Genomic DNA, 22,640 nt, shown 5'->3' with positions numbered 1-22,640 from the left:
AAATAAGCTTACATGAAATATCAGGACATTTCTTTTACATCATTTTCAGGAAAAAGAAACCAAACAAATCAAAACAACACAAATGAAACCTAAATCTAATCTATTTGTAATCTGCTTTATAAAAATCCTAAGTAAGGCAATTGAATGAATGACTATGAACAGAATCTATCTTTCAAAAGAAAGACAATGAAAGGAATCCTGTTATCACACAATGTGGCAAAATTTGGCTCTACAGCTTAATTGCTGAACTCAAGTCTGGTATAATTCCTATTATATCAGTAACATACTAAAGTTCTTCATGTAAATTAATTATGATTCAGAAGATATTACTGTCTTCCAGAGAAAAAAGCCAAAGAATAGCCAGTGATGTGTATCTTGGTGCTTGACCTCAGACATCACTTATCCCAGCAGTGCCCTTCATTTGGTTGCTTTGGAGAGGTGCAGGCAGGTCCAACCCAACAAACGCCTGCAACACCAAGTACCTCCCCTCAGTAGGATACACCAATACAGCAGCAGAATCAATTATCTAACACAAACATGGGCTTGGCATAACATCATTTAGGTGAGTCTGTAGTATTTAAGTCAATTTTAGGTCTCTCCTTGGCCACGCTAAATCAAATATATGAGCCTGCTCATAAAAATCAGTTGCTACTGAGGATGCAAGCGTGTGTGTGTGTGTCACTCACCCTACCCTTACCCTGTCTCTCTGACAACCAGCAAACATCAAAGATTATTTGCACAAAACCTTTGCTTTTCTTGATGCTGCCCAGCAAGAAGCTTCTTTGGACAGCAATTACTTCTGCTCATTTGTACAGCACTAGACACCAACCACAAATATTCACCTCCTGTGCGATGATCCTATAATAACAGTTCTAATGCTACCCACTTTCTTGGAAATAGCTCCTTAATTACAGAACAGCTTTTCCTTCCAGCTCAGTAAAATGGAACAACAAAAATAATTAATAAGAAATGTAAGAGCAACACACAACAAATGTAGTCATTTGGGATGGCCAAGGCCACTACTTTATGTCCTATACACATATAACAGACTGTAGCAAGAGGATTACAAAAAAAAAAAGTTCAGCTTGAGAGGAGAGTTTTAAACACACATTTGGAACAGAGCTTCTGTTCAAATCCTAATAATGAAATATATTGATTATTTCAACGTCCAGTGGTTAAGCTCCTTTCCTTTTAGGATCCTAATCATAACAAAATCCAAATGGCGACAGACCTTGTTAGACATGAAGTAATTACGGCAAATTATTTCATTTAACTACTCCAGATACAAACGTGATTAAATTACTTTCAGTATAGGAAATGACAGTCTTCTGTTGAACAAATACCAGACTTCAATATGTTTACCTGCTTTTATTCTCTTCATCTCGTCAGAAAGACACCCACTCCTAAAAATTTCTTGCATGCGATAGTGGTAGGAGTCTTTTCACATCAAACCTTATAAATACACGTGCCTACACCACACCTTTGCCTTACATGTTTACTCTGAGATCCTAAACCAAGGAGAATTAATGACTATACACACACTATGTACATACACCACAAATATTCCAACTAGTTAAGTGACAACTGACAAGAAAAAAATTAATATAGCTACCCAGTGCTGATTATAAAAAAGGCAAACCATATATAATCACTCCCTTAGCTAGGAAGCACATTCTGATAGCCTTAAAGCATTTCTGCAGTACTGTAGATGAAATTACACTGCAGTTTTACAGTAGCAGTATCAGTATGAGATGCTAAGTTTTTAACTCTTTGCTGCAGCAAGATGTTTTGGTAAATCTCACCTTTGCTGGCAACTGGAAATACTAATCAAACAGAAAATCATCTCTAAGCATTAAATATTCAGAATTCATAGACGGTGTTGCTTTTTCTTCAAGCTGAGTTACAAAACCTCTGGGTTAGCTGCTACCACAAGCCCTTCCCAAATCTGCACGCCAGTGAGCGGTACTGCAGCTTCTTCTCACTCTACCACGCAGTGAAGGCTCCTTGGGACACGTTTGGAATATCTGGAACAAGTGAAATTGCTTTCTTGGAATCAACATGAATTGTAACAGTTTTCTATGCATGAGCAACCCACAAAAAAGAGAAATCAAACACCTCAGTGTTTTCCTACAGCACCCAAATACTGTCTGCTGTGTTTTCCTCTCCTCTGATCACAGCCACAGTAGAGACAAGCCTCACAGTATAATTAATGATGCTGTTAGACAGAAAGGAAAAAAGCTAAATGGAGTCAGACTATGTTTTGCATTAGGCAATAGCATCAAGTATTTATCTGCCAGATACAAGACAAGCAGTCTGCTGGAAAACAAGATTCTGTACTTGGAGAACACTTAGATAGAACTGGACATTAATGCAACATCTTTAAATAACAGTATTTAAATACCAGAGCCAAAATATTTCAGTATCTTTTGAGAAGAATAGAAGAGTCAGGATATAACTGAGTGGGAGCTACAGCACTGCTCAACCTCTAGAAACTCTTGGTATAGACAGTATTTTCCTTCCCCTCACACTACCAGCACGAGAAGGGATGATTGACTCTCCAGGATCACTCCCAAGAGCACTGTCCTATAGTCACATGAACTGGCCTCTGTGGGATACTGAAGATGTCTGCCTTATTATCATCCTTCTACTGGTTGTCCATCACTGCCTCCCTTCTCCACCGCTGCTGTTTATGCTGTAGAAAACTTATCAGGGGGAAAATGAATGCACCAAAAGAAAGCTTCTGAAGAGCCCTCATGTGGTATTACAGCCTGGAAAGTGTCTGCTCCAGGAGGCCGCGTGACTTTATGTCTGCTGTCCCTGCTGTTTTAACTCTGTGTCTTAAAACAAAGGCTAGCAGTATTTCTGTATTTCAATTAAGGCTTTTGAAATATTAACATAGGAGGGCAACACACAATGGTGCATTAAAACATCTTTACAGTCCTAAGCAAGCACTGCAGGTACATGGTAAGAGATGATCTGCTCTGGCAAGGCCCCTCCCAAGGCCACCCTTTTGCCTCTAGCAGCAAGAGCACTTCTTTTTCAACCTTGTGTTCACAATTCTCCACACAGAACAACTCATGGAGCACATATCATGTATTTGTTCTGTAAAACAAATTTTCTAGCTGTCCTCTCTGAGTCACTTCTGAAGTTTTTTGTCTTTCACCAATCTAAACACAAAGTAGATAGGATGGGGGGAGTTAGCATGAACATTTAAATACTAAAAAAGAACAAAAGCATTTCAGTACTGTGAACAAGCTACAGCTGCAGCATGCTTTCATGCTATCTTCTAACCTTTAAATAAAGACAGTTCTAATGTTCTAATGTAAGTCATTTCTGTGAAAACCTTTTCACTTACAGGGAGAGCATTTCTTTTTTCTAGAACTTCAGAGCTTCAGGTACTACTAAATAGAAAGTCAATATACTACTGATACTTTATTTATGAGGAACAAAGTTGTTGAAAATACAAATTATATTCTTGGCCAAACAGAAAGAAACAAACACACAACACCATATATGTTGCAATACTACTCCTCCTACCAACAGGAAAAAATAAAAAAATATTTAATATATTCCAACTTGGACTATAGAGTTCAAGTCCTGTAACTGAACTAAATGTACTTAAATTAATATCCTGTAAACCAACACTTATTGGAACACACTTTTAATACAGTTCTGTTTACTATACCATGTTAGGGAAAACAAATGAACTGCACCTCACCACAGAAATCAGTGTACTGTGCATCAGTTGTGATGACACTTGGTTAAACAACTGTCCACTATGGACAGCCCAAGTACAATATCCGAAGAGGAGCATTATCCCACAACTCTCCATATGAAGCATTTTTGAGCTATCAAATACCAAAAAATCCAAAAACTTCTAGAGACTGAGAAAGAACTGCAACAGATTAGCTTGCAAAGAAAGTTCCCATAGGTTAGTGAAATAGGAGCAAATCCCATAATAGGAAACAGAAATCTAGTGCTTTCCAAGTCCATAACTATGATACCTTCATCTTTTTCAATAGCAAAATGTAAATCTCTTCCAGCTCTCCAATGGCATCATAAGAAGCAAAACTCCTGTGTTTAACTTCACTTACTAGCCTTCCGATTGCCAGTCACCAGCCAAAGGCTAAAGCTATCTCACTTGACCCCTTCACCTGACTTCAGAGTTCATCTCTCAAGAGGACACAGTAAATACCCACAACCAGCAGAAAGCAAACATCTTAACAATATCTAACACAGACAAAACACTAATTCTGTAACCCCACTTACAAAGCAATAAGACACCCTGACTCTCATTGCTCAGCTAAGTTCTTGGTTTCATAAACATTTTCCTTCTTCTGTGTCAGTCTCAAATTAGTGGTCTTCAGTATTTGCATTCCAAGCAAAGAACAATTAGATGGAATTTAATTTTGGTACAGTTGAAACATCTTGCAAGTGTAAAGATATTTACACAATGCAAGGCTTAAAACTAAACAAACCTTTCTCAGCCATACACAAAATGGGTAGACATGTTTCTTCTGGCCTTTAAAATAATATACATTCACCCCTGAGAACAAATCTGATTGTCTCAGGACATTTGCCTCAACGGATATTCTCAGGCTGTTCTCTCTTCCTTTCCCCCTACATGCTTCCTTTTTTAAAAACTTGATTACAGGAACATTTTCCAGCTTTCAGACAAGATGTATAAACAGTGCTCCAACTACTTGTGGCTATTAAAAATTCCATACAAGTTTTCGTAGGAGGACATCCTTCTGAATAGATTCACTTCATAGTGCAGAAACAAACTATCTACATTAAATTCAATCAGCAAAACCAGCTGGATTTAGCTGCTTCCTTAACTACCTTACTATGTGAATCTTCTTTTTAGTCACTCCTGAGTGTGTTCCAGCATAGGAGCAATGACACTTGCATTAAGAGGGGAAATAATCCTGTACACAATATCCTTTCACACACACACAAAAAAAAAATCACCAGTTGGTGGTATGAGGAATCTAGGACAGAATCCATGGCTTGCAGAGTTATTTTGAGTTTTCAATCACAAGGGATTCTGTGGCCAGAAATCACATTAGTGGCCAAACCCAAAAGAGAACCTCCAACACACATCCATCACTCCCATTGTTTAGCTGCTGGAAATCACACCATTACAAGACGTTCCTGAAAACATTTTTTTTCTATAGGATAAGGACATACTTTGCAGGAAAGTTACAGTTAAGATATTATCATTTTATGCTTCTAATAATAGGAGGGGGGGAAACCCCCAAGATATTAATGCCATTACCACATAAAAATACATTTTCAGGAATTTAGAGGAAATAGTTTCCCTCTGACCTGCTACACCTTCATGATTTTTTTCCTTTTATTTCCACTGCAAAGCAGGTTTATTATATCAGCAATACACATTTGTGTAGGGTTTGGGTTTTTTTAAACAGACAAAAGCATAAAAAATTGGAAATATGAAATACATTTTTTATTCTTTATAGAAAAGGTCCAGCAGGGTGACTGCAGCATCAAGCGTGAAATCATCTCTTGTAAAAAAAAACCAGTATTTCTTATAATCCATAAGGATTACTTCAAATAAGGCAAGATTATGTTTTTGTTCCAATCAGAAATAGTCTGTTACATAATTTGTTAATGCGTTAGCATCTCTAGTCAAGCAGAAAGTAGGCAGTTGCAAAATCGTGCAAAATCAGGGTCCAGATAACACTGATTTGGAGGGAAGGAAAATTTTACCTGCCTCCCAAAAACCATCTGATTTCAGATGTCACAGCTGCCATGCCCTGCCATGGTACCTGCAAATGTTTCTGTCTGTAGAGTACAAAAGGAAGAGGAGTCAGCAGCAGATGTGTCTTTACAAACTGTGTGTGCAGGGAGCACCAACAGCTGTGCAGGGCAGCAGGGAGTATAAAGGCTTCCCCGAGCTCTCGCATGAGCTGCTAATCCTGCCTGGGAGCGATGAGCTGCCCTTCTTAACGGCACCAAAGCACAAAGAGGTGCTTTACAGCAACCTCAGATCTTCACCTTCCTACACAGATATACACGCAGAAACTGGAGAGGAACCTCCCTGCATTTCAGCTCCTAACCAGGCCTCTGACACAGATACTGCCATTAGATACCAGGGTGTGTTTAAGTTAATGTGTATTTCTTCTTTACTGTCCATGCTCTTATTTTCATGAGCAGGCAGCACTGAAGGTCGCATTTACATTATATTTACCTGCTTTAATTCAACAGTGTGTCTTATTTCAATGTTTTTATGTATTTCCATTAGGAAACCAAGTGTTTTGCAACAATTAAATAAACGAGCCACTTTCAATCAAATAACGGAGCATCACTGGGGAGAAAGAAGAAAGGTGTGAGGAAGATTTCACAGGTAATGAGTTGGTACCTGCTCCTGTATGGTCCTGCACTGCTTTGCCACTTGATGCCTGGACCCTGTTTTTTCTGGGTTTGTTTTTTTTTTCCCAGTTTAGCAGGACAAATGCACCAAGGGACCACAGAATTGCCCAAGACAACAAAACAGGCACAGCAGAAACCCCTGGCAGCAGAAACGTACAGGAGACGGCAACCCCCTTGAGGTTAGCCAGCCCTAAAACCAGCTTAGCTCAGGCCCAAAACCCCACCCTTACAGACTGTACTCTCAAAATACTAAAAGTAGTTCAACCTGATATTAATAATAGATAAGCACGGATTTCCTTTCAGAAGCATTTTTCTTTTGAAGTCACCCTACTCTTGCTTCAAGATCAGAAGATGCTTCTAGGCCAACTTTTCTTTCTAAAATATGTAAATACAAATTACTGAATATGAAAAGAAAGCTGAGTTTAACTTAACATTCTAAGTCTCTTACCCAAATACATTAATACTTGCATTAATAATACAAAGTGTTAAAATATGCATATCCATGCATATTTGAGAAGTGCAGAAAAATTTTATGCCAGCTAATGTGAAAATTTAAAAGGGAGATGTTTGCCACACTGTAGTGGTATGTGTTTCAGAGAGGGCTATGAACAGATTAGCACAGATACAGGAAATACTATCCAGTATAACAAGTGCCTTCATCAGCATCAGTTACCAATTACTATTCAGGAATTCTGGCGAATCACCATTCTGATTTCAGTGTTACAGCTACACACTGTCACATCTTAACATCACAGTCTTCTTCCAACATGGAAAACAGTAACATCGAAGTAATGTTGGACTAATGCAATGCTGTCCAGTGCCAAGCACTGTAAGCAAAAAATGCACAGTCTTGTATTGTCCTGCTGGCTTGGGGATAGTGGGGCATTTACATTGCCTTAAATTTTTCTTACTCTGCTTTCAGCTTTTTAAGAGAACTATTGCATCTGATTTCTTTTCTGCACAGCAAATAATGAGGGTGATCAGAACCAGCTTTGTGTAGTAATACCACCACTATAAATACAGATATCACTCTTCCAAAAGAAAGTGGCCTCAAGCCTTTTCTTTACACTGCATCAAACCAACAAAATACCATTAAACAGAAACAAATTTTTTTTTTCCCCTCCTCATTATGTATGCTGCAAGGCAGACTCTCACAGATAAATAATTTTGGGAAAGCTCAGTAATAATTTTCTCTCTGTGGAGCACTTGTACGTGCAAAACTGGAGAAACAAATGGGGAATTTATGTAGTGCCATAGCTGAAATCAAACAAATTTTTTCTGATGTTTCCATTTGAAAGCCTTTGCTTAGAGTACATTATATTATAGTATGCATGAACACAAATTTAGTCTTTACACAGTTGAAGTCTGCAAATTCTGAATTTCTTTTGTACACTTTCACGGCAAGATCCAGGTCACAAAAAGTTTTAGCACCCCCTGAGCAAAAGAATGATCCTGCAATAACACCAGGGGAGACCACGGGTAACAGCTGATAGCACACTATGTATCCACTTGCAATGCAGAACAACAGCCACTTTTCAAGTGGGAGTCTTGGGAAGGAAATCAGGGCTCCCCCTCAACACTATCTAGGAGGTGAAAGGAACAGATCACCATGCCAACTATGCACAGCATAGCTAAGTGGCACATTAGAGATATCATGTCTTTAACTGAAACCCTTCATTCACAACAGAGCAAAGAAAGGGCAGCAAAAGAGCAGTGGATTTTGCTTGCCTGCAGCAAAAAGAGAAAATTCTGAAATGAAAATGTGTAGATGCAATAGCTTTCCACAAGTAAGATCTTTTAAGCCACACAATAGAAGCAGGATGTACCTTCTAACTTGGGGCATTTATGATTGTGCCCAATATAACTGTAGTGTATTACTAGACAGAATTATACAAAGAACTGGATGGACAGGGACTGGATGGTCCCATGAGTATGACAGCACAGTTTGCTTCTGATTGAGCCAAGTATACAGGCAACACTGACAGGAATTAACAGACACTATAGCTTTAAACAACTCTTCAGATGACCAGCACAGGAGAGTGACCTGCTCGGACTGCTGATGGAAAACAGGTGGAACAAGTGGGAGCCCATACAAACTGAGAAGATGGATTGCCTGAAGTACTGCAGCCACTGCTCAGGATTCAGTTCTGTGTCCACTTCAGCAGATTTGGGATGACTCTCAGCAACTCTGTAGAGTGTGAGGCAAAGCTTAAACTACTGACAGGGGAGCAAATACCTCTCTTGTCAACTTCTTTTCCCTGGCAGTCAGGGAAAGTTTCTCCCAACCATTCCAAGGATGGTTTGTGGATGAAAAGGAAAGCAGGGACACTCCATCTCCCACTGGTACACAACTCCCAGCAGTCCCTGTGAACAACTGGACTAACCACACATGTCCTGCTGACAATCTAGATTTTTTTCAGCTCCAGGATCAGCTCCAAGATTCAGCTTCAGACCAAGGATGGGACAACTCCTTCTGAAAGCAGAGATCATTTCATCACACCTTGCATGAGGAAGAGGAAAACAAAAACACTGATTCCTTCAGGTTTTGAAATGGTATGAGAAGGAAAAAAAGAGTAAAACTGCAGCAACGTATTTCAGCTTTACCCTCACAGAAGGGCTGTGTCTCCTCAGTCACCCTGAGTTACTGGCAAGAGGAAATGGTTGGCTGGCAGGCACCTACATTTTTTCCTAGGATAGACCTTGGAAAATAGACTTGAAAAGCAAACACACCAGAGTAGTAGCAGACATTCCTGTCAGATCCATTTCGAGTAGCAGCGCAGAAAATTGACAGGAATGTCGCTGAGCAGCTGCAGGGGGGTCCTGGAGCCCAGACCTTGTGGTCAGCGGCCAGCAATACCCCCAAATCCTGCTCAATATTCAGGCACAGCTCATCAGACCTACCGTGTTCCCAGCAAAACAGTTGGGGCTCAGACAGGCTTTCCATCACAAATTTCCAGTAACATCTACTCTTGGCAATAAGGGATCTGCTCACAGCACTGCGCTCATTAGTGAGGAGCATTAGCTGTTACTTAGGATTGCCGGCTGTTTCTAAAGCACACAATCCAATTTTCAGAAAAAGCAAGGCAAAGTTCATTTTTCCCCTTCCCCCATCCCTGCCTGACACAGCTCTGGAGTTAGATTTCAGAACAGTATTTATTGCAGAAGCTTTCTATTTATTCATTTTCCAAGATCAGTTGCACACTGAAGGAGGTGGAACAACTGCCAGATTTGAAAGCAATCTTCCTTCCCTGAGGAATGTCTCCAAACGCAGCTACAGAGTGTCACACAGGACTGCTCATCTATCAAGTAACTGCTCGAGCAGCATTCACATCCACCCAAAACAAGACAGACTGCAGGATGCACAACTCTGTGCACAACGTGAAGTCTGATGTCGTGTAAGCCTTTGAAATTCCTGCAGTCTCCTCCAAAAAAAGTAACCCCGGTACCTGCTATGGAAACCACTGAGCTGCAGTACTTGGAGAGAGATGCACTGCAGCTAATATAGTATATTGCTTCTTGGATATCTTAGGCTTGAATTACTCCAGCTTCTTACTATAACATCAACAGGCACATTGGTCCCATTGCCTGAAGTCTGAGAGGGCATGGAGAGAGTCAGGAATTTACTCATAGATTTACTGGTGAAGGAATAGCAAAGCTTAGCTTAAGACTGCGAAGCATTTTCAGATTCCTCAGAAAAGAGTATACTCAGCTTTTGTGAATTGTTGGCTGCCATCACACCATGAAACAATTAGCTTGACAGGTCACTAATTCAGATATAAAAGAGCTTTTTATCTGGCCCACTGCTAACAAGGCTGTTGGATGGATCCACTTACCGTAGGGTCCCACCCCTGGACTCTCAATTCTTTGCTTGGCAAAAGACCATCAGCAGTCATACCAAATCTGCCTCACCATACTTCCAAAACAGAGCACATTCAACATCTACTGAAATTCTTCTAAGTACAGACATAACTTATATGTTGCAAAAAGAAAGATCTTTCATACTCCAGGCAGAGTTCCTGGCATTCTGATCAAAAACTCATTTGAATAAATACATTCTTCCTATTTAAACTTTCACCAACTGTTTCAACTAAATCTGCTGAAATATTACATTGCCCTTTCTAAGCTGTTTTCTCTGCCCCTTACTGGCAAAATCACTGCATTCCTTAAAGAGATCAGTGAAAAATAATCTGAACACATAATCTTTTGTACTTTATTTTCAAGTAACTCAGTCATTTTTCTCAGCTAAGTACTTAACAAGAAAAAAATCATATCCATACAAAAGATCAAAGATTAAGCAATTTAGTTTTATTACTCCCAATGTCTTTGAGATTCAGCATTTTCCCTCAAAATGTAAGCAACTAACTGGGATTCAACCCTCAATCTCATTTTTAAACCCACCTATTAATACACATTCTTTCTTAGATTTCCATTTCATCCTGTCAGGCTCAAATAGGAAACATTTTTGTTGACTGGAAAACAATCGAGTAGGATTATATGTTTTAGTTCTGCTACCCCTCAACATGGCACAAAAGGTAACAATAAAACCATACCAGTCCCATTGACAGTGTGGTCAGATGTAGCCTCTGCTAAGCACCTTTCCAAAGAGGCAGTGCCTTCAGAGCAGTGCTCTACCTGGCACAAGCTTTCATTATACAAACTTTGTGTAAGACTGAAAAAATCTGACTCATATTAACATACTTGCAATTATCCTAAATTTGCCTTAGGGCAACCAGAAATACCAAGCTATAACTTCTGTTAAGCAGTCTGTAGCAACAGTGTCTGCAGCTCTACGAACACAGCCCACATACTGAACAGTGGGAAAACTTACTTGTGCAGTTCAGAAATTCTTCTGTGTATCACAGACATGGACAATGCAGCAGCAAGTACAAAACACCTGCAGAATACCATTCACAGGTAAACTCTTCATTGTTTTAAGGATTTCTTGAACACCTAGAGAAGTGGTTGGTAATAAAAGCAGTGGCACTTTAAGCCTAGACCTTTGTCCCCAATAATCCTGACATACATCTACACAGGCAGCAGTCTACAGTCCACTTGAAAATCATACAGAAACTACTTCTGAAAGATTCTTCAATCATAGCATCTGTTCTACCATCTGTTGAATGTCTCAATAAAGTGGACCTTGAAACTTTGTTGAAAGTAAGTATTTGAAGCTCGACCAGAACACAGAAGTGTCGTACCCAACTGACCCTGCAGATGTTTAACCAGTATTTCCAAATGACCAGAAGCAGGTTCTGAAAGATTACATTGTCATTTTTTAGAGAAAATAGATCAACATAAATCAGTTACAGAAGTTTTTAATCAGGCTGTTAGATTCCATTAGATCTGACTGCAAGTATTTTATCATGAAGTTCACAACTGATAAGACAACTGGAAGCATCTAATTTTTCTTTTTTTGAATTCTTCCACAGCTGTACCTCAAAACAATGTTGTAACATACACTGAAGAACCTCAAAGCACAATTAATTACAAACTAACAATGAAAGTCTAGCCATCCTGTGTTATCCTAGCTAAGATCTTATGAAAACAAAACCTTATCATAAATTTTCCATTTTAAACGCCAAATTGGTCACTAATGAAATCTAAAAATATTTTATACTGATTTAATGATGATGTACGTGCTTTCACGAAACCCTGCAGCATGCAACTTTGCACGACACACATAATATGCTCATACTAAAAAGATGACATATTTTCCATTAGAAATAGCAGCAATGGAAAATGACAACTTATACAGACCCACAGAATATAATCACGACATTGTTCACTAATGCCTGCCACCACTGTTAACTCTACCCCAGAAAGTCTCGAGAGGAAGCTAGATATAGTAGCAGAAGCTGATGAACTTCCAGCTGCAAGGGGGTGGGAGAAAAAGGAAGCAGACTGATGAGTTGAATAGATTTACTGTATGCACATATTCTATGGTAAAACCCTGTATCTACTTCAACATAAATTTTTTTGAGTCATTTGACTGTTCACAATTCAAATACAGGAAAATGCTATCAGACTAACATGTGTTTGTTCAGCAGGAAACCCTTTCTTCAAAATGTAAAATGAGGTAGTGAAAAGCCAAAACTTCACTAGAATTGTTGTACTGTTATTCCTCCAATGTGAGGAGGACCTTTTGATGTTCTCCCATCACATTAGAAAATCATCTCCTAAGTTCAAATGAGCTCCAGAGAAAAATACAATACAGTAATAATTGCAATGCAGTATTCTCTCCCCTTCCAAGGTGCAAGACATTATCACACTACTTTCTTCAACTTAGCTGGCAGATTTTATTCTCAAGACACAAATATTTTCTTCATTTTCCTTATGTGTAATGAATACAGCCAAAATATCCTAAAGCAAATCTGTAAGCCAAGTTTCTCATTCTAGTTGCTGTATTTCAATGGCAGAGTCTACATAAAACCTATTTTGCAAAATACACTGGAAGTTGACCTGCACTTCAAGAAAACAATTAACTGAAAGAGACTCCTTTAGGCACTTCGCAATTCACATAAAAATCACAGCCTTTAAAAATTGGGAGCAAAGAACTCTGACTACCATTCTCACTAAACAAGGATAAAATGTCATACTGGCTATTTGATTCCTGCAAATGTCCAAAAAAAAAAACAACCACCAAAAAGTAAAGCAAATTATTTGCATGGTATTCATTTAAAATACTGTATGCAAAAGGACATCACAGATGTTTCTGCATTGCAACTGCTTTGTGTTAGAAGTGTTCTGCTTTCAAAGCACAGTGTTTGTCCACATTTCACTTCCACTTTGAAGCCAGAGATCAGCTCCTGCTTGCTCAGGAAGGAAAGTAAGTTGTTGCTATTCTGTTCTAGGACTGAGGGGCAATGTGCCAGCCTATCCCACAGCCAACAAACCCACCATAAATCTTCATTCTTTTTTATTTTTCCTCCAACAAAAAAAAATTAGTAACTAAGGTTGAAAAGAAATGCAATATCCAGGTTATGTTTGAGACAGTAATTACATTTTAAAATTCATGTCACTGTCAGTATTGATGGATATCATTTACAGTATTTGAAGCTAGCTCTTTCAGTCAACCAGGACGTATAATTTGTATACTATTGTTATTAAACTTCTTAAATTAGACTAGTGCAATTACAAACTGATTGAGTAATGACATTCAAAATTAAAGGTTTGGAGCAACAGTAAAACAACCCTGAAATTCAGGCAGCTATTTGATGGACTCCCTCGGCAAGTTAAGTTTGGAATGAAGATTTGGAGAGGAAGCAGACACCTAAAAGAGAGTTGGAAGCACCAAATATACCAAAGGTAAACCAAATTCTATAGAAAAATATTAGGCTTCTCCCCTTCTTACATCCTTAGGTTCTGTAGAAGACCAGCAAAACACAGTGTAAATGAAATTAGTAAAACCAAACCTGTTTGATCTACTCCACGTGGTAGCATTACATACTGCACCAATACTATAAAGAGACTAAAGCCTTGTACTACGAATGAGCAAACAGCATCTTCTTCCATTAAATAATTTGAAAGAACAGGCACCTTCCCATTCCAACCAGCTAACTTCATTTTCTGTTTAAAAAATTAACCAAAAACTCTTAGATGACTTAAAGTCTACAGCAAAATCTGAAGGCGTTTAAGCATTTCAGGATGGGATTTATGGCAGAGTTCTGAAATGGATACTCCTAGTTCCTGTTGCTTTTACTGGAATACTTTTATGGAGAGTCACTTTTTTCCCACCCTACCCTTTTCCTTTACTGAATTTCCACACAATAACTTAGATCTGACCATCACCGGACATCTGAACAACAATAAAAAAAAGTTACAGCTGGATCCTGTATTAGTCCCAGCTGCACAGGATCTTTGGCTGCTTTCAGAAAACAAGACAGCCAATAGGAAAACAGTAGGAGAATTTCTTTTAGCAGCTTACCTTCGAATAAATTGTTTTTTCATATGCTACTACAACTAACTATTTTACTACTCAATGCAAAAAATGTTATTCTTCCTATTTTTCACCTCATTTCTAAAAAAAAAAAAAAAAAAAAAAAAAAATTAGCTTAAAAAAAATTAAAACTTCCTTCTTCAGAAACTTTTACTACAAAATGCCAGAAAATAATCATCTCCATATGTTCTTTCAAGTCTAACATACCACAATGGATAGATCCGCCAAGTCCACCCACCCACAGGCTCTATAAACTTGAGAGTATTATTTGTATTTAATTTGGATTACCAATTTCACCCAACCTTTCCCCTTCATAACACGTTACTTTTCTAGCTTTACCACTCAGGTAGAAGATACAAAAGGAAAAGAAATAAAGTTTTCAGCAGAATAACAACAATAACATAATGCATACTCACTTTACTTTGAATATCAGTGAATTCACAGCGGAAGGACTTAAACCAGTCCTTTTTTTATGTTTGCTCTTATAAAATATCACCTAATCTTTTAAAACATTCATGTGATACTATGTCATTTATTGGTACAAGACCAAGACTAAACATTGCAGTCTTTCCAGCTTACATTGCACAAAATGAGAGTGAAGAAAGTTACATGTATTCTTATTAAAAAAAAAAAAAAAAAATCTCACTGGGAGTGGGGAAGCTTCCGCTCAGATATTTAAAAAAAGAAAGTTACTATTTTTAATGCACAAAAATCCACTTCCTATCGCCAAAAAAAAAAAAAATCAAATCCATATGTTCCATTCATCTATCCTTGCTAAAACATGTACAGCACACTGAAATGTCAGCTGCCCAGAAAGGCTGACCACACATAACACATAAAATACAGGCTTAAGACACAGCCTGAGATTCCCAGATTACAGAATTAATCAGCAACGTCTACACGAAGAATAAACTCCTCCCATATACCTGGAACCTTTTAATCTCTCCCTTCTGTGACTGCAAACGTTTCCACAGACAAGAGCCAATTCCCTAAACTTTGACTAGCCTTGGCTACCAGTTTCAACTTCCACTTACAAAATAGTTAATCTACAAACTGCAAATCAGGGACAGCAGCACAGCTGATTAGAGATGGTGGGAACACAAGCACAGATACTTTCCCTCTCCCCAGATGAATGCTTAAAAATGCTGCAACTACATGACATGATAATTTTAATGACCAAAAGGGTATAGTAGGTCAAAACTGAATTGCAGAAGAGGAAGTTAGATAATAATAAAACTTCTGTAAAGTAACACAGTTGCTTTTGAGTCTATAAACTTACACTTCCATAAAATGGACTACTCATTTATGCGTTTACATGACAGATACCACATGCAACGTGAGTTTTCCCCAATTAGTATATACTGGGTTTGCAAAATACAAGACTATATCAAGAATTATTTCATCCTGATAGAGGCTCTTGAAGGCAAACTTCTGAAATATGAAGTGCTTGTTTTGGGTGGGTACCAAGCAGAACTCTTTCAGTTAAAAGAAAAGAAAAAATAAATTTAAAAATTGAACTAAAAATAAGAAAAATGTAAAGGGAGAACCACAAAGCAACAGAAAGATGCTCATTCACCTACCCCACGCAGTGAAGTCCATAGATCTATTCACAGATCTACTACAATGGATCATCAGCACGCAGAGTTTGCACACAGCAGCTCCTGCCTGGATCAGAGCCAGAGGAGCACTGCACATGAACAAGAAAGGGGTCAGGTCCTCCTGATCTTCTCAAGACAGACTGAGAATGCTCCTGTGCAGGACCCAGCCCCTGTCTTGTATACATGAGGAGTTTCATGGCTAGAGGATACATTTAACTTGCAAAATTCTTCCCCAGGAATGGAGCTTCTCCTGAACAGAGCCACCATCTCCTCTTACAGCCACTGTGGTTTAACCTCAACTTCCTGGGGAAAAAAACTTTCCTCCACATCCCCTGGCTGGGCAGTTGCAAGACACTGGAACAAAAACATGCAGCAGCTTTAGAAATTCAAAAATTGCATTTGCGAGTGGTCAAAGCTGTACTCAGAGTACATGGTCTGGTGGGAAAATTCCTCCGTGCACAGAATGACTGGGCAGGAAGCTCATTACAACAAACTTACTTGAGTAAGAAAGACAAAAAACAAACAAAAAAAACCCCTTACTTGGAATCCAGCTACTGAATATAAGAAACACTGCCTCAAGCAACCATAATTCTTTATTTTATAGTATCCAATGCAACTACAAATACCCCTTTTGAGAATTCCCCCTCTCTTGTAGTAAGGCAATGGGATCTGTTTATGTCAGAATTTGACTCTACAGACAACACTGATTGTGAGCTAAACAAGGACCTTATTAAGGAACATGATATCTACAGGACATGAAAGCAAAAATGTAACAGCAAATAGACTCTTGAATACTTGAATTCAACAAGAAAACAACATGAATGGTATTTTGCAATATGAATCAGATACTAAAACAAAAATAAATTGAAATCTGCATTCTAGAAGTCACACTAATGAGGCAGTTGTATAAACTGTAGAGGTGAATCATTAAGACATTACATCCCACAGTTCCTCTTAGAGAAAACAGTGTGAGGCAGTTCCCTTACTTGCATATGCAAATTTTTTTCAGCCTTTTTTTGTGCAGGCATGTGTGTGAGAACAAGAGTAAGCACAAGAGACATTGGACACATTTGTTTTCCTGCCCATCAGCTCCTTCTGCCAAAGTACGCCTCGCACAGTACTCAATTTCAATCTCATTTGACTGAGGAGATGATGTTCCTACAAGCTGAGTGAAAACTAGCAGCTGGATAGAAGAGACACCAAAACTAATTCCCACAGTTAGTGTTAGCCTCTTCCATACCCTCAGATCAGCAGACTCACAGTTCAACATTTCCACACAGCTTTTTTGTTTTGTTAAGACACTCAATGTATTCCATCTACAAGTCAATACTGGTTTCTCCATTTTTTTATTAAGAACCTGCACCTGCAAGAACAACAGCAGCTCCTCGAAATCCAACCAAGCCCTTGGACACGACAGCAAAAGACAGATCTGAATTCAGATTCAACTTTCACAAATGGACTGATCTCAGATTCTTTTTGAAGAATTGTTAGTAAAATCAATAAAATCTATCCTCCTTGGGACAATTTCCATTATGCTGCTAAATAAAAGAATCAGCTTAAATTCTTCCATATACCTGGCATAAGATAACTATTTCTTTTTATAATAAACATCTGAAAATGAGGCTAATCACTAAAACCACACTAAGAAGGCCAACCTGTTGAAAAATTAAATCAAAACATCTTCAAATCCGAGATGAGATTATGATTTAGATTTCCCAAGGTTCCAGCATGCAACGTTTCCTGTTAACTCATGAGATCCTACTGAATTTGCCAAACATTTTTTTCCTCGTAAATACTAGATAACATTCCTGTCTGCCTTTCAACGTGTCAACTTTGACTGGAAAACCTACCCACTTATATTGTACCTATTCATAAGCAGATATCAGAAATTCAATGAAATTGTGGAAGCAGCTATTTATCACTTTACTTTCCTTAAATAAAACTTCGTATTAGCAAATAATGTGCTTAAAGAACCTCAAAAAGTAATGAAATAAATGTGACACAGATGTTCACAAAAAAAAAAAAAAGGAGAGAGAGAACAAGAATGTTTTTACTTCATAGCAACCAAATAGGTCAAGCCATTTCCTTCTTCAGGCAAATCTCAGAGGACCACAAAACACATGGTTTTTTAGTGGATTTTGTATGTCTATCCCACTAAGAGGAAACACTGCTGTCCAAAAAAACTTGCAGTACTAAGTTTTCCCATGAAATTGTTGAAATTAAAAAAAGGAAGTCATATGCAATTAAAAACAATTTGCTAATGTTAAAATTATACAAATGGCATAAATAAATACTCTTACTACCTCATTCATACACCTTTCCATTACAACATATTGCTCTAAAAGAATGCACAGTGAAGTCAGAAATGCCAACAGTACATCTGTTCACACAACTTCTCTTTTGCTTCTGTAAAACAAAGTAAAACACCACGTGTTCTTCCCTTCCCTGGGATCCCTGTCTTACAGTTCTATATATTGACAGGTTTTCCTAATAATCCAGCTGCCAAGGATTTATTTTTATCCTCTGTGAATGAAGCACATGGTCATTAGGTCCAAACTCCTCACTATAATTAGTGCAATCTTTTGTATGTGCTTAAGTACTCATGAACTGCAGGGAGACAAAGCAAAGAAGAAATCATTAACCATCACACTACTTTAAAAAGAAGGAAAAAAATCCATATAGATTCATTCAATAATGACAAAATGCTAACCCGTGTGCTTGCTGGTCCCATGCAGAAGCCTACAGAAAATGTGATCCCATAACCAGATTAAATCTGTTTGTGCGTTCCAACAGGAAAATTAATATTGCATAGGAGAACATAACTTATTTCATAAGTAGGTCAATACTTTTGCATTGCCCTTCCGCTGCCATTTTTATTACAACTTCCCTACAGATTATTTTTTAAGAAGCAATAAATTACAACATCTCACTACTTCCTTGTCAATAACCACGCGGGATGCCAGCATGTGTCCACAGACATGAAAAAGAGGAAGTGGGTGGAAACAACATTAAGAGCTCTGTTTTAGACTCATTAAGCTTAAGACGACAATTACACAATCTTAAGATGTCAAACAAGCCAACATTTTAGCTGGGACAGATGGTACTGGATCCAGAGCACACAGAGTATAAGCTGTGAGTCATCAGTTTAAATACGATAGTTCCACTCTTACTTGCAAATTCGATTATCCAGAAACAAGATGTAGAGAGGAAGAGAGCACTAAAGCAAGCACAGGGTCCTGCACATCTTCACAAAAAAAGCTGGAAGTAGAAAGATCATCTTCCAAATGAAAAAGCAAGTAAGACAGGAGGGAGAGAAAAAAACAAAGAAGGGGAGAAAAAAAAAAAAAAACAAGCAAGATTTCAAAAAGAAAAATATAGTAAACAGTACTAGAGGCAGCTGGCAGTACAAAGAGGAGGAAGGGAATGTACTGAGTACAAGGGGTCAGGACAAGCGTGGAAAGGACCTCCAGGAGATACTCTTCAGAGAGTGACTGCAAACAGCTCATTCAATGACTCCCAACAAGGAAAAGAGACGAGTGGTAGTTCAAACGTTGGCCTTGGAGTCAAAGATGGGGCATATAAAGAATCAGACTAAACCATGTTTGCATTGGGAGGGAAAAGAATGGAGCAAAAGATTGCAGCAGGTAGGATGGAGCTACAGTTTAAGTGAAACATTTTAAAGCTTTTCAAACCTTTGTGGTACTAGGAAAGGAGAGACAGGACAAAAAGATGGCAAGCAGAATCATAGAATGGTTTGGGTTGAAAGGGACCTCAAAACTCATTTCATTCTACTCCCCCTGCCACGGGCAGAGACACCTTCCCCTATTCCAGGCTGCTCCAAGCCCTGTCCAACCTGGCCTTGAACACTGCCAGGGATGGGCCAATCACAGCTTCTCTAGGAAATCTGTGCTGTGTCTCACCAGGCCCATAATGAAGACTCTCTTCCTAAAATCTAATCTAAATCTACCCTCTTTCAGTTTACAGCCATTACACCTTGTCCTATCACTACACCCCCTTGTAAAAGGAAGAAAATGGAGGAAAGTAATTTTTTTCATTTTTCCCTTGAAAAAGCGTTCAAAATCATAAAAAGAAAGAAGGGGAAGCAATAAATATGATGGGATTGAAAAATTTTATGTGAACTGCAGAATATATCTTGAAAATCACTGTGCTGTCTCACCTTCTGCAGCCTTTCAATTGGTGAAAGCTCTTGGAACTCCTGTGGTATTAAAAGATTGCAATATCCATTTGGTAACAGTGGCCCACGGGGAGCCCACTTTCATGTGGCTATCACTGTGATTCCCAGCCGTTGTTGTGCAAAATACACTCTGTTCCTGCCTGTAAATCCCACAGCTTTCTTTCCCAGTTGTAACAGTACAGACAGATGCTGTTACAGGCACGCTGCTCCCCTAAATCCACGGCGCGCTTACATTGCTGAGCATGCCACCAAATACCATTATATAACAATACACCAAGTCTGGCAACCAACCACCTCTGGAAACTCTATCAGCAAAAATTTCACACTTTCTTCCAAGTCACAGCTAAAAATATCAAACATTAGGCTAAGAAAAACTTAACAAGTTACTGCAATTAACAAGCACATTTTCTGATACCACCAAAAATAACTATTACGTACAACATAATTGTTAATGCCTTATTATGATATTTTTTACTGCAGTGATAAAACAGTAAACGGTTTTGGGGTAAAAATTAAGACCCTACTGAGCTGACAGATAATCTGAACAAATATGAGATTAGTTTAGCATGAAGAAATACCTATTTAGCAAAAAGAGACTAAGCATGAAGCTCTGCTAGCTGGTAAAAGAACACAAAAAACTAAATTACATAAATAGACTATCTCTGTATCTGCTCTTTTTCACTCCCTAGAACCAAGTGGAGTGGTCAGTCCAAAACTCAGGTGCTTTTTTATATTCTTGGGATTTCCCCAAAGTGCTATTTAAAACTACAAGCCCTCCTCTGAAGGACTTTTGGGACATGTTTTATTTAAAACTACTGGTACAAGTTATCCACTTTGATGAGTAGGGAGTGAAACATATTTAACGTTCTTCTGTGTTAAAACACATTTGTTTATAATAAAAGGAACTCATAAAATAAGAAAACATGCAGAATTAGCCTTAAATGCAAAGCAAATGTCTATAACCATGAGGAGGCCACATGGCCTCTGATATCTTTAAGGTCTGCCTTTGAAAGACATTACAACATGGAAAGAAGAGATGAGGCTGCTCATGTCTAAAATATAAATATATATATACATTTAATCAATTTAAAAACTTTTTTCTAAGAAAAATCTGGGTCGTTTGTTACTTTTAACAGCTTTTACTTGTAAGTAGGTAACTGTTTTGCCCTGCAGAAGAACAGAAGTCACCCTGCTAAGTCTGGTTTGGCAGCAAATCCACTCTCCCGAGTCCTCTGTACGACGATCTGGTCTCTTGGTGTCTCTCCTAATGAAGGACTCTCTACATTCTGTCCTCATCAGAGATCCAACGTGCTACCTGGCACCATCGCTGGCAAGTACAGCCAGCAACTAACAGAGCTTGGCAACCCAACTGCTCTGACCCAGAAGAGCTTCAACATTCAGAAATAAAGCACAGAGTTTGGGGAACAGTAGGGAAACCTCAGTGGCATAATTAGTGCTATAATTTGGTCTATTTGTCAAGTAGAAGCAGGACTTTAACCTTCTGGCATGTCTGTTTAGAGCCCTTTGTTGAGACAGCATAAAACAAACATACAGAAGCTGGTAAGTACCCAATCTTGCAGTCTTTTTCTAGAGGAATGGCACAAAATTGAATTTGGGGGATGGAAAACCTGCTGGATGACTAGAGTCAAATTCAGAAAACAAAGAGAAGTTCTATCCTGTGCCTCCAGCACTGACTGTTTATACATTTTGACCTTTCACAGAGGATCACTCACTCACTGAGCAACCACACCAAGAGCACTATTGAACGCGAGGGTCCCGCTCACTGGCACCGCCACCAGCTAGCTGTGAGCCTGTGAGAAAAGCCACTCAAATCACACAAGACGTGGTTTTAAACCAAGTGGGGAGAGGGAGGAGGAGAAATTTCCTGGACTGAGTGAACCACAGAGATATTTTAATCAGGACACAAAAGAAAGTTGAGCCAAACACCAACTGACTCGGATCATATAGCATCAATAATCCATGCACAGAGGCTCTGCCGAAATCAATGGGAGGCTTGTGTGGAAGTGGATTGTACAATATAAATGCACAGCCCTGTTTAGAGCTCCACATACAAAAGAGAAGGAGGTACTGAGAACAATTCCCTTAATTAGCATTTCTCTTCCATCGAGTGCTTCTAAAATAAAAAATTCTAACTTTACACAGCTCTGTTTTCATTCACAGTTTTTATCAGAGGTGGTAAAACAACTGACCCCATTTGACAAATAAGAGAACTGAAGCATAGGATGCAAATCAAACTGAAGAGCAGTGCAGCAGGCAGAGCTGAACTGGGAATAGCAGCTTACCTTCTGAATCACACTTTAATGTCCTAGATATTTACATGCTTATCTAGTTCAAGTCTCTAATTAGGGTGACTCTGTGCAGCCTAATAATTTTGCACACTTCCTAAAGTACCTGTGCACAGTGATAAGCTTAGCTGTAAGAGTTTCCCACTCAATAATGTCAATTTTATGAGGATTTAGAATGTCCTGCAGAAGTTCAAAACACGGGACTGCCCTGG

General features: G+C 38.6%; 1 protein-coding gene across 2 annotated transcripts in view; it reads right to left on the bottom strand.

Moving 5' to 3' along the window:
• The window catches only part of CYTH3 (cytohesin 3), a 48,911-nt gene that overhangs the window by 24,042 nt on the left and 2,229 nt on the right, over positions 1 to 22,640 (bottom strand). The window contains exon 1 of one of the 2 annotated variants that reach the window (XM_032126322.1): positions 1,803 to 1,908. The exons of the other annotated variant lie outside the window; for it this stretch is intronic. The gene's annotated coding sequence lies outside the window, so the exon portion shown is untranslated. Of the gene's footprint in view, positions 1 to 1,802; positions 1,909 to 22,640 lie in introns of those variants that run through there. 2 annotated transcript variants of the gene reach the window in all.

This window comes from Corvus moneduloides, chromosome 16 (genome assembly GCF_009650955.1).
Source record: "Corvus moneduloides isolate bCorMon1 chromosome 16, bCorMon1.pri, whole genome shotgun sequence".
NCBI lineage: Eukaryota > Metazoa > Chordata > Aves > Passeriformes > Corvidae > Corvus > Corvus moneduloides.
The sequence above is the reverse complement of the archived record's forward strand: the minus strand, read 5'-3'. Positions and strand labels throughout refer to the sequence as shown.